Below are 13,213 nucleotides of genomic sequence, written 5' to 3'. Positions count from 1 at the left end.
TAAAAGCATATGTCAGGAATAACTGACCCAGAGGGATCTTATCATCACATATTGTGATGAAGTTATTGGACTTCAAATAAAGAAGAAATCTCTGCACAGCTGGGCAGAAAGAACTCACAAGGAAGAAAAGTAGGGTGAGTTTAGGATTCTGTGTCAAAGACAGCAGATGCTCAAGGAAAGAAAATGTGGTCTTAAGGCCTGACATTCAGCAAGAATAAAGGGAACAGACAAATAGCTTTCAGAAAACAAGAGCTCACCTATTTGGGAGAAACTATTAGGTTGACTTCTGTTTTCTTCAGCACTTAAAAGCTGTTGTTCTGCCATATTCTGACTTGTATTGTTTCTTACAAGAAGGTGGCTTGTCTTTTTCTCTGCGACTGCTTTTAAGATTTACTCAATGACACTGGTTTTAAGAAATTCAATTGTGGGCTGGGGTTGTGACTCAGTGGTGCAGTGCTTACTTAGCATGTGTGAGGCACCGGGTTCAATCCTCAGCACCACATAAAAATAAATACATAAAACAAAGGTTCTCTGTCCATCTACAACTAAAAAAAGAAAAAAGAAAAAAAAGAAATTCAATTGTGATGTTTCTTGCAGCTATATCCGTGTTTCTTGCTTGTGGGAACTCTTGGATCTGTGGGTTCATAATTTCATTAAAGTTTAGTTTATTCCAATGCTTTTTCTGCACTTTTCCTCATCTTTTCCTGAGATTCTAATTCTATCTATATTTGGCTGATCCTCTGTTTCTTGTTCTTCTTCTTCTTTTTTTAGAGCTCTTTTGGGTTTCATTTTGGATAATTTCTATTGTTTTGTCTTCAAGTTCACTTAATCTTTTCTTTCTGCGGTACCTACTCTGATATAAATCCCATCTAGTACAATATTTCACCTCAGAACAATGTTTTCTCTACATTTTTTAGAATTTTGATCTGAGTTTCCCTATGTCCTCAATCTTTCCTCTAGCTTCTTGAACAAAAAGAATGCATTTATAATTGTTGTTTTGATGTCCTTGCTTACTAGTTTTATTATCTGTATCACGCCAGGGTTGGTTTCAATTGATTTATTTTTCTCCTCATTATGGGTCATATTTTCCTGTTTTTTATGTGCTGGGTGATTATTGATTCTGTGTTATACATTGTTTTGGTAAGCTGAACTTTCTTTTTTATTCTTATAAATATTCTTGAGCTTTCTTCTGCTGCATAATTAAGTTGTCTAGAAGCAGTTTGGATATTTTGAAATCTTGTTTTTTAAGCTTTGTTATTCAGGGCCAGAGCAGCATTTATTTTAGGGCTATTTTTTTTTCCTCCAATACTAAGGCAATGGCTTTCTGAGAACTCTACCTGAGGTCCCTTGAGGTTTTCCACGCTAGGTAATGGGAACAGAGACTACTCCTGGTCTTGTGTAAACTCCAAGGAATGTCTCCTCCAATCCTCCTGGGTGGTTCTTTCTCCAGCCTTGAATAGTTTCCTCCCTTGCAGGTGATGATCATTATCCAGGTGAGGACTTAGAGGAACCCTCTCAGATCCCCAGTGAGCTCTCTCTTCATACACCACAGTAGCTACAGACAAAACTAATGGATCAGACCATGGTCAGTAGTGTCTCTCTGGGCTCCTGCCCTGGCTTCCCAGAAATGTTGACCTTAGCCTTCAGCCCCACAAGTCAGTGCTTCCTTGTCCCTGATTTCAACTTGAAATCAGTGGATTCTTTCAAATCAGTACCATCTCTATTTTGATTTCTGCAAGAAACTGATGCATTTTTTTTCCTGGTTTCTTGATTAGTTTCCTTGGAATTTGGGGCTTACAAAACACATAAATTTTCTAAGAAATGCCAGAATGGAATTCCTACTTGATTTCACAGTCTCTCTTGCAATTAAGCTTGGTCACATGATTAAGTACATAATGGGAAGAAATGGTACAATTTTATGTATAAAGATGAAGCCACTTTCTCTGGTTCTTCTTTGTCCCTGTCTTGCAGGTATGAGGCTGGTGAGCCAGCATAGATCATGCTGGTAAGAACAAATATTCAGGCCATGAGGTAGCCAGAGTCAGAGTACCTTCATGGCCTTATGAAGTAGTTCCCCTGTAATCCTGGAATGCTCATTTCTGGACAGTTTTATAAGGAAGAGGAATTTATTTTAGCCATTACATTTTGGAGTTTCTTTTTGTTTGTTTGTTTGGTACTAGAGATTTAACCTCATGGAGCTTTATCACTGAGCCACATCCCCAGCCCTTTTTTGAGAGAGGTGGGTATTGGGGATTTAACTCAGGGACACTCAACCACTGAGTCACATCCCCATCCCTATTTTGAATTTTATTTACAGACAGGGTCTCACTGAGTTGCTTAGCACCTCGCTGTTGCTGAGGCTGGCTTTGAACTTATGATCTTCATGTCTCAGCCTCCCAAGCCTCGGAATCCCCAGCCCTTTTTATGTTTTATTTTGAGACAAGGTCTTGCTAAGTTGCATAGGGCCTAGCTAAATTGGTGAGGCTGGCTTTCAACTTGTGATCCTCCTGCCTCGGCCTCCCGAGTCCCTGGGATTACAGGTGTGTGCTACCACACCTGGTTTGTTTGGGTATTTCTTTAATAGAGCAGCTTAGACTCTAGCTAATATAATAGGTGTACTAAGTCCATTTACATTTATTATTATCATCTTAGTTTTGGTATATTATTTATATTTTTATTTTTTATAATTAAACTTTTTAACTATATAGCTTATTTGCTTTGCTTTATGTATGTATGTACAGTTTTCTAGGAAGCTTTATATATTTCTTTTTTTTTGCTCATTATAACAATTTTCCCTCTCACAATATTTTTTTAAATTTTTTTTTAGTTGTAGATGGACACAATATCTTTATTTTCTTTCTTTATTTTTATGTGGTGTGAGGCTTGAACCCAGTGCCTTGCAGGTGCAAGGCAAGCACTCCACTGCTGAGCCACAACCCCAACCCCATCATAATATTTTTTATAGTTGTATAATTTCTATTTTGTCAAAAAAATTTACAGTCTATTTTGTCCTAATTACCTATGTTAAATGTTTACTTTCTCTTCAATTGTCATAGTTTTTCTAATCTAGAATTCTAAACCCAGTAAAAAAATTTTAAAACCAAATGTGGAAAAGATCTTCTTCAGATCTTCAAAAGCAGAATTAACTACCAGCAGACATCTATAAGAAATCTTAAAAGAAAGTCATTCGGACAAAGGGAAAATGATAAAAGATCAAAATCTAACTCTGCTCAAAAGAATTGTGAATATTGGAATGGTATCCATGTAGCTAAATTAAAAAAAAAAACTCATTCACTACTTAAATCTCTTTGAAAAATAATTTTTATAGCAAAACAATACCAATGTATTGCTCAGTTCATGACATAGCACATTCTAAATGTTTTTGCACCTAAAAACAGAGGTTAAAATACATGAAGCAAAAACTGATAGGACTAAGAAACAAGACAAATAAGAAATGGACAAATCTACTACTACAGAGTGGCAGAAAAATCAGTAAGTCTATGGAAGACTCAATCAGTATTAGCAATCAAATTATTCTGATTGACATTTGTAGAAACTCTGCCCAACAACAGCAGGATACACATCTTTTTTCCCCACTTAAATGCAAGCAGAGTGCTTATTAAGATAGACCATCTACGGGGTCATAAAGCAAGTCTTATTAAATTGAAAATATTCCAGTTATACAAAGTATATTCTCGGAACACTACTAAATTAGAAATCAATAAATGAAAGATGATATCTGAAATATTAGCAAATATTTAAAATTTAAATAATACATTCATGCAAGCATACAACCTGTTACAAGTTAAATATAACAAAAATTTATAGCAACAAAGACAATTAGCTTGCACAGCTGACAAACAGACATTAAAATGATTTCAGAGATGTCTTCCAAATATTCTGTTTTATTTGAAATATATGTGTGTGTATATATTTATGCATGAATTCATACATATATGTATAAATATGTTTTTGACAAAATAGAAATATGTAACTGCAAAAGAATCATGAGGGAAAGGAAAAGGAAGAAAGAAAATCATTATAAATCATTAAACATTAATCAGAAAAAAATATACATATATATATATTTTTTTCCTCAAGAATACCACTTTAAAGAATGATAGTTATTTTTTTTTATATAGAAATTTGGTTACTTTATTAGAAAATCAGGCTTACACCTATATAGCCACACATCACCAAAAAAAAAAAAAATCCTCAAAAATTATCAGAAAGGCCAAATGAATACTCTGGCAACAGGCTTGACACTAGAGCTGATAATACTTTTGCAAATAAACTGCTATGCTTATAACAATTAACTGGGAAGGAAAATAAATTGTTTCACTATATTTTGCTTTTCTTAAGTTGTTCAAGCATTCAACAAAGGCTGATCAAGCACTCAGTGTATGCAAGTAACTGACACAGCAGATTGCAAAACCCAAGTCCTTGCCCTCATGGAAGTTACATTCTGGTGGGGAGAGCTAGAGGGATATACCAACAGACATCAGCATTATGTCAGGTGAGAAATGACATTAAAAAAAAGAAAAGAAAAGAAAAGAAAGCAGTCCAGGAAGCTAGAGCTATGGACAGAAAGATCATATGGAGGAAGAATGACACAAGGACATATTTGATTAAAAAAAAAATAATTTAAACCTAAGGTTAACTTCAGTTGCTTTAAAATAAAGTCATCCTTATTAGCAAACTTTCCAGACTTTTTCATATGGAAGCAAAAATGGGTAATAGTCCTTTAAAAGCAAAAGCTCAAGCATTTTTAATTGCAGTTGCCAAAGTAGAGTCCCTAGAAAACAGTCCAGTGAAGCTGAGAATTGGCTTTAAAGCCAGCAAATGGCCCACACCTTGGTCTCTAAGGCCTGCTCTTGTTATGAGGAAGCTCATAACAAAAAAAAAGAAAATAACAAAACATGCCATTTCTCAAATAGTTGTCAAACATTACTAACATTGTTTGGAAGTCTCCTCAAATAAGCCCCTCTGAAATCAGTTCTGCAATCAAGTTTCCTTCTCTTGATCTGAAACTGTAAAAATAAGGTAGTGGAATGAGGATGAGCACTTTGCCTATCAGGGTGTGGCACTATATCTTATTCAATACCATCAGTGCAGTTCACTCTACTGATTGAACAGGATCTACACATCCATATCTCCAGGTCATCTTAATTAACCCAGTAAAGTGTTGCAGATTAGCACTGGAGAATTGCTAACCTGGTGTACCATAGCCACTGGCAGGCTGAGGTTTAAAGCACTGGAAAGAGACCAGGTATATGCTGCATACATGGTTTAATGTAGCATTATTTGAAAGGAAAGTCACTTTGGAGTCAGATTTAGTGGAAAGTTGACATAGCATAATGTGGGATTTTTACTTTTATAATTACTTGAAAAAAATTTACCAATGATGAAAAATCCTAATTATCTGTTATTGTTTCTTTTTACTTGATGCAGTATAGTTTTTCTCTCTCATTTGCCTTCAGCACTTTTGAAAAATTGCCATCTTGTCTTGTACTTATCAGTCCAGGCTATCAAATGCTGCATCTTGCAAATACTAGAAGGGAGGGGTGGCTAGGAATGTGTATGTGTGTGTACATGTTTAAACCTAGGGTTTTCATTTATAACAAACTGTACCACCACCATCTTCTGCACTTCCACCTCATGACTCCCACTCCCTCTCACTCATTCTAGGGTCTCTAAGTTGAAGATAAAGCCTGGTTGGGGTCTGCCTAACTGAGCTGGAAGATATCCTCCCCAGCCATTCACACTCCAGTGATTCCATAGGTCAGTGTGACAAGAGCACCCCACAACCTTTGTTTCTGTTTGGACTGCGCATGTACTGGCCAGTTTTCACTTGGTGGTCTGCAGCTATGTGAGATTTAGGTGGAATAGGTAACAATGAAAGAAAATTGACCCTAATGAATTTACTAGCTTCAGATAAAAGTTACAATGTTACAAGTAACCTTGGATATTAGATACTTCTCCTAATCCATTTTTCTTAATGAAAAGATGTGCTGAAACAATCATTTCTAAAAATTTTATCAAAAATTTGAGGCCCTTAAAATTAACCACAAATGATCAATAAATATCCTTCCTGGGAAAATTGAGCTTTCTGTTGTCTTCGTGGAAGAAATCCAAAAGCCTTTATATCATGAGATAAATTGCAATATTCAGAAAGGTGAGAATCACTTGGCTAAGCCATGGAGTCCTCTAAATGGACTAGGTTAGCTTTCTTTTCTGGATTCATTATCACTAAAATGTCACATTGTTCCCAACACAAGAATTAAAAACCATAATTTGCCACTAGAGTTGATGACCTTGGCTTTCCTCTGAGGCACTGGTGGGTCTAGACTTGGGGTTGAGTTTGTATACCAAGGAGAAATATAGAATGTGTGCAACCAAAAAAGAGGCTCCATCCGTCACCAGGGCATTGTTGACCAGCTCAGTGCTGCATTCCTCTGCCCCATGCATTGCTTTATTTTAACTCTGGCAAAAATAGCATATTTCATAAAGGGGAAAAAATTGCAAGGAAGGACCAGCTTGGAATCTGGGAGTTTCCTGTACCACATGAATTCACGATGCCAACATGCCACAGGTGTATACCACAGTCACACAAAGGAAAATGTGGCATTGCAGAGGGCGTGGGAGGAAAGAACCAAGGAGAGACCTAGTGGTTACGTGTAGGGGGAACAAACCCATTTTTTTTTCCTTGAAAGATTACTCTGATTTATCTTAAGCCTAAGACCTGTTGTAGCTGTGAAATTTTTCACCGACAGTATCTTGGTGATACTGTCCACTGAAAGCTGAAAAATAGAAGCTGATCACTGGTCCTCTAATGTTCTTTAAACTTCTGGGCACCTTATCCTGAACGAGTGAGTGGCAGATATGCCATCTGATTTTAACCACAGAAACCTCTGTCACAGTAACATAAAAGAGCAAGGAAAAAGGCTATGAAACCAAAGTGGCCTCATGACTTTCATGTGGGCAGGTTGCCTGGTGCCTGTGAGTACCAACTTTATGGTATGTTTTACCACCTGTGGCCCTGTCAGCGGCCGCCGATCCTTACCTGTCCAGGTGGATTCACTTGCAGGTGGAAGATATTCAAGGTCTGGCTGAAAAAATATATATCAAATTCATATATGCTGTCTGAACCCCACCCCCAAACCACCTCAAAATAAATACTTCAAGGAGAAGTTTGAATGACTGTATTTCACCCAGCCTAGTACATTCAATTTGAGGTATACATCTTCTAGATGTTTTATTTCCATGCATAATAGAACTCTTTGCCTGTAAGCATGAGCCCAGTAAGACAATTGACTGGTAATGCCCCAGCATGGCTATCTGACGTCATCAGATGAAGCTACTATAGCACTTTATAGCTATTATAGCACACACACACACACACACACACACACACACACACACAAATCATAAAGCAATTATTCAGTCACCTAAACTAGAAGGCAGAGAAAATTCAATGTGTTAATATCACAATTGAACCCAAAATCTATAATTGAAGTGAAGCTTATTAATATCACAGTTTTGGCCATCTATTATAGTAATATTTTTCTCAGATGGTAAAATAAACGGATTTATTTTTATTCTATAGGTTTCTCATGGATATTTAGATAGAGTATGCTTATTGAAGACTCTACCTCTCTAAGCAGTATGAGCAAAGAAGCAAGGAAAGATGGTTAGAGCTAAAAGGCAGGGGAATCCTGGGCCCCCACTAGGAGGCATGACTTGGGTTACTTAGATGGAAATGGTTAGGTGAACTTGGATGCAGAGTGCAGAGGCACCTCTCACTGTCTAAAGTTCTCCCTGCACTTCTATTATTAAACAGCCTTCTTTACATATGTACTGTCAGTATCTACTGCTTAGTATAAATGAAAACCTTTAAAAAAAAATCACATCTCCAGAGTTCCACACCAAAACACAAACTCTAAATAAGGTTTTTGGCCTAGGAATTTTGACTCTATTTATGAATAAAGTTGGACCAAATTACAGGAATTAAATTACTTTTAGTTATATATTTCACAATTCTTCTCTACTGCAAAGGATAAACTGTTTTTAAAAAGGCCTTGCTAAAAGCAGTGTGGGATTTGGCAAGAGATCTATTTAGGTTCAAATCTTGGCTCCAAGAGTTATTATCTGTTTGACCAGGAGCAAGCTAATTACTCTTTCAAGCCTTGGTGTCTTCATTTATAGAATGAGGATAACAAGCTGTCTTACTAGGTCACTGTGAATATTAAGGGTGTAATTCATATAAGCAAAGCTCTCAGCCCTGTGTCTGGTATATAAAGACTCAACAAATGTCACTACTTTTTTTTGCCAATTATATAAAGCAATTAGCTTTTCCTGAGTTTTTGCAAAGCTACTCTTGTTGGATGTGTATAAATTGTTGCTTAGGAAAACCAATATGATCAAAAGTCTCCTAACCTCCAGGTTATCTGCTGGGACTCTTAATACTCTGGTTGATCTTGAAGACTCATACTTGTTTCTCCCATGACCTCTCCTAGATTATAGCAGCCCTGGTTCACCCCCTATTCTGCTGATAACAACACCCGAATTTTGTATTTCACAGAATGCTACTTCATCCTAAATGCTTGGAGCCAAGGTTTGAACCTAAAGATTTGAGTGATTTGTCTTAACTTTCAAGTAAAACTGAAAGTTTTTCTTTCTGTACTGGGGATCGAACCCACTGGTGCTTAACCACTGAGCCACATCCCCAACTCTTTTTTATAGTTTTATTTAGACACAGGGTCTCGCTAAATTGCTTAAAGGCTAGCTAAGATGCTGATGCTGGCTTTGAACTTGATATCCTCTTGTCTCAGGCTTTCAAGTCTCTGGGATTACAAGTGTGTGCCTTCATGCCTGGCAAAACTGAAATTTCTTATTTTCTTCTCATTTCAGCCTTGAAATAAATAGATATTGATGGATTCATCATCCTGAAAAGATTAGTCCTAAACAATCATTTCAAAAACCTCAATTTTAACAAAAATAATCATGTGGAGTGTTCCCTCAAACCCTAAAAACTGAAAATTTTATTTATAACTTCAAAAGAGTAAGTACAGTATTGAGTTAAATACAGCTTAAATATAAACTAAAATTCTCGAAGTCTTAATTAAGTGCAATTCGTGAAAAACTTTTCTGAGAATGTTTTAGAAAGTAAAGTATATAATATTAATTTTTCAAAAGGGTTCGTAAAAATTAAATGACTATTCACATATTTTTATATGAGAAGCAATAAAAGTGTAGCTTTTCTAGGAGTTAAAGTCTTTAAAGATTCATTTACATCTGATTTATTCCATGACTACTTCTGAGGTAAATTTTAACACTGATGTGATATTGTACATCCTCTGTTACACTTTTCTAACACAATAACATTGAGTTTCTTGCCCAAATAGTTTGAAAATAAAGACAATTGGTAAAATTGTAATAAACCAAACATATATTGTCATAGAAAGATATGGTTATGTGACTTTTCATTATGAGTCCTTTTTTTCTGATTTAAAAGCAAGAAGGCACATGTATGTAAGGGGGAGTACTTTCCCATAGAAAAGTAGTACAGGTCATCAAAATGAGAAGTTTATTTGTTGAGAGTCAGTTGGAAAATTGGCTACTATTCACTTTTTGAGATCTTTGAAAAGTCCCTTTCTATCCCTTTTTTCCACAAAGGATCAAATGTAGACATCATGTGAATCGGGATATATACAATCATACCATATTTTTCCAGTTACTAAATATTAGCTGATTATTCATCACTGACTCCTGAAATGTACTGTGCTCATACACGAATATGAGTGTTTGTCTATGATTCAATTGATATTATTTTCCTATAACATACTTTAATTTGTTATTCAGTTCTTTTTAATCACTTAGAAGAACATAATATGTTGATTTTCTTAGTGATATCATTGTCTAACAATGTATCAAAACAAACAAAAAATATTGTGGAATTTGCTTCTACAAGTCATTCACAAAAAACTGGGATTTTTAAAATTTGTTCCAATCTGTTATACATGACAGTAGAAACTGGGATTTTTAAGTTGATTTAAACTATACTGGAAGGAGATGTGATTATAGTAGAAACAACTTGAGGGAACATCTTAAGAACCAGGTCAAACTGTCACAGGCAGATGGGTGGCCCGCCTCAGGAACCTTACACTTAATTATGGTGTGGGAGCATAGTGTGGGCATAAAATAAATTCACCCAGTGTATGTGGCTTCAAGTATTACCTACACCCAACATCACTAGTTCAACCCAGTTTGGGGAGACCCTTGTGGATTTTCCACTCTACTGTCTGGGAATTAGTGTCCTGGGGCTCCCTTCTTCAAGCTTGTCAGAGCATCCAGGGAAAATTTACCACCCTCACACAAAAGGACTATTGAGGGGACCATGAGTCAACTGGAAAACATACATGGCACTTTCTCAACTTGTTTCTTTCCGTTGCTGCAAAATAGAATGTCTTTTAATTTGGATTTCCACCCAACAAGAAAGAAGGGCAACACATTGACAAGCATTTACAAGTGGGCCTTCGGGCAGGGAGGAGTCCAGTTCATTAGGAACTAAATTTCTAGTAAACACCTAAATGGGAAGATCCACTTCATAAAAAATCAGGCCAAGTTATTTCACGCCTATATTATACCTAGATGAACTCTTGAGAATCTCAAAGCCATGAAAGGCCCATGGGGAGGTGGGAGATTTTCCTTGAGCCTATGAAGATGATTTCTCAATAGAAACTAATCCTCTACTGCTTGTCACATGTGACATGTGCTTGTATCTTGGTAAGTCAGTGTAGTTGATTCAAAGAACTATGTGTAAACAATAGAAAAAAAAATTGCCCCTGGCAGATTGCAAAGGGAAATTCTGTTTCCAGTTTATTCTTTAATTGTGCTCTGTGTAAATGACATGAAGGGATTCTGAAGCCCTTCTTTCTCTCCCCCCCATGCCCCCCACCTAATGCTGTTTTCCAGTCTCTGAGCTGCCAATGTACCATGAGAAATCCACTCATTGACATGACAGAAAGAGCAGTTGTACAGCAGAAACGGTATGGTCTGTTGCAATAAATTACAGGTTTCCTTTTCATGTTCAGCACAAGAGGCGGCCCTCATGCAATTAACTGCAGCTGGTTAAAGAAAGAAAACAAGCATCTGCAGAGAGATCAGACTGGGAACCAACTCTTATTTTCTGGCATCTATCACTATATGAACAGCAAAAGAGACCTGATTTTTGTTCCTGAACATAAGCCATTTTTAATACTTGTACTTCCCCTCTGAGTCACCAAGACAGTGTACCATTTGGGGAAATAAATCGATAGTCATATTTTTGTCCCTTAAGTTCACTTGTCATGATAAAAAACAAAACAACAACAAAAACAAAAACTAAGCACCTTCACTTGATTCTTGCGAAAAATTTTCTTCAGAGTAACTTAGTTGAAAGTGCCTGCTCATAATTACACAGCTGCCACTGTGTGCTGTACTCTGTCAGTTTATATTGATATGCTAGAGTCCTTCTAGAAAGATGATTTGATGTTTTTTTTTAATCTCCCTGCTATTGTTCAATGAAGATTTTCATGATCCAATTTCTAGCTTGTTTCCAAAAAAAGTGAAACATGTAGGAACTCTCAAGAACTATTCCAATTGCACTTGTATGGAGAACTGAGTCATAAATAGGGTAATAATACTTTCATGTTACTCTATTACATAAAAGATATAAAAATATTTTAATGCATGTACCAAATGAATAGTTTGTGCTCCAAGAGACAACCTCCCAAAATACTGGCTATTATCAGATCAAAGAGGGCATAGATATAAGACTCCACAATTCATTAATGATCCACTCCTTCAGTCCATATAAGACTCTAGCTGTATTTACTCTACAAAGGAAGTCAGCCCTAGTAAGTCAGGAACTTCTTTCCCAGAATTATAATTTTAGGATAACATAATTTTGTAATCATTTCTATATTTTAAAACACCTGTTTTCTTACCAGTCTTAGTCCAAGAAAGTCAATTTATAAATGAATTAGTGTAAATGTCAAGAAATTAAAGCAAAATCATAAGAGTAAAATAGTCCACATTCATCCTCTGGTGATTTCAGGGCCTCTGCAGAGTTATTAACAATTCATTTAGGCATATTCAAATATTATGAAAGTAAGGAGAGGTTTTGCCTTGGTGTCTATGTTTTTTTCTTTTTTTTTTTAAAATACAGAAATAAAAATCATAATGAAAATCGTCTGTAATTACAGATTCCCAAAAAATTGGCAGTGTGGGTTTTGTTGTTGTTGTTGTTGTTTTACAGAAAAGTAGTAAAGCTACTGATGTTTATGGGGGAAAAATAACTTGACAGTTTAGCTGAAGATCACAGGGCATTTGTTGAGATGTCTCCAGAGCATTTGTCTGAAGATTTATTTTTAAAGCTGTTCTTAAAAGTAAAAAGCCACTTCCCCATTTCCCTCCCTTGTGTTGCAACCAACCTTACTGCACCATCAAAACAAAGAAAACGATTCCCATATTTTTGTTTCATTAGATTTAAGAGAGACACATTCAGAGAGAACACCCTTTAAACAACCAAGCAGCAAATCAATATTACATGTTTGGAAGAAAGAAAAAGAACCAGAGTGTGTGCTCAGACAACAAATTTCTATAATTTCCAAACCTGTAATTTACTTGAGAATGTGCGGTCCCCTTGAACTGGACTTCCAGGCTCCTTGTGTAATAAGCAACTTAAGTGTGAATGGAAACAGGTCGGGAGGAGGGGAATGATGAGATCTGAAAGCAAACATTTGCAAAATTATGAGAACAAGCAATGTCTTTTGAACTTTTTCAAATTAATTCTTTTTTTCCTTTAGAGAGACAAATTTTGCTCTTAAAGAAGGAGCAGTCTGAGAGTCATCCCTACCCATTGCTGAAAATTACATTCCACTGGCATCTATTTACTAAAAAATCATCTTCCATTAAAAGCAAAATCACTGTGGAGTGAAAACAAGAAAAATTAAAGTGGAAACAATTTCAAAGACCTACTGGGAGTTGTCACTATTCAGCCTTGGAGGAAATAACCAGTTAGTTATCTCTGGAGACAGTTTAAATGGAGGAGGACAAAACATTAAAATATGTATCAATTCCTTAAAAACAGCATTAGTAAGATAAAAGATGTATCATTTTCTTTATTTTGGAGTTTAAAGTTAATAAATATCCTATATTGGCCATTTTTAAA

The sequence above is a fragment of the Callospermophilus lateralis genome, chromosome 6, assembly GCF_048772815.1.
Source record: "Callospermophilus lateralis isolate mCalLat2 chromosome 6, mCalLat2.hap1, whole genome shotgun sequence".
NCBI lineage: Eukaryota > Metazoa > Chordata > Mammalia > Rodentia > Sciuridae > Callospermophilus > Callospermophilus lateralis.
This window is presented reverse-complemented; position numbering follows the sequence as displayed.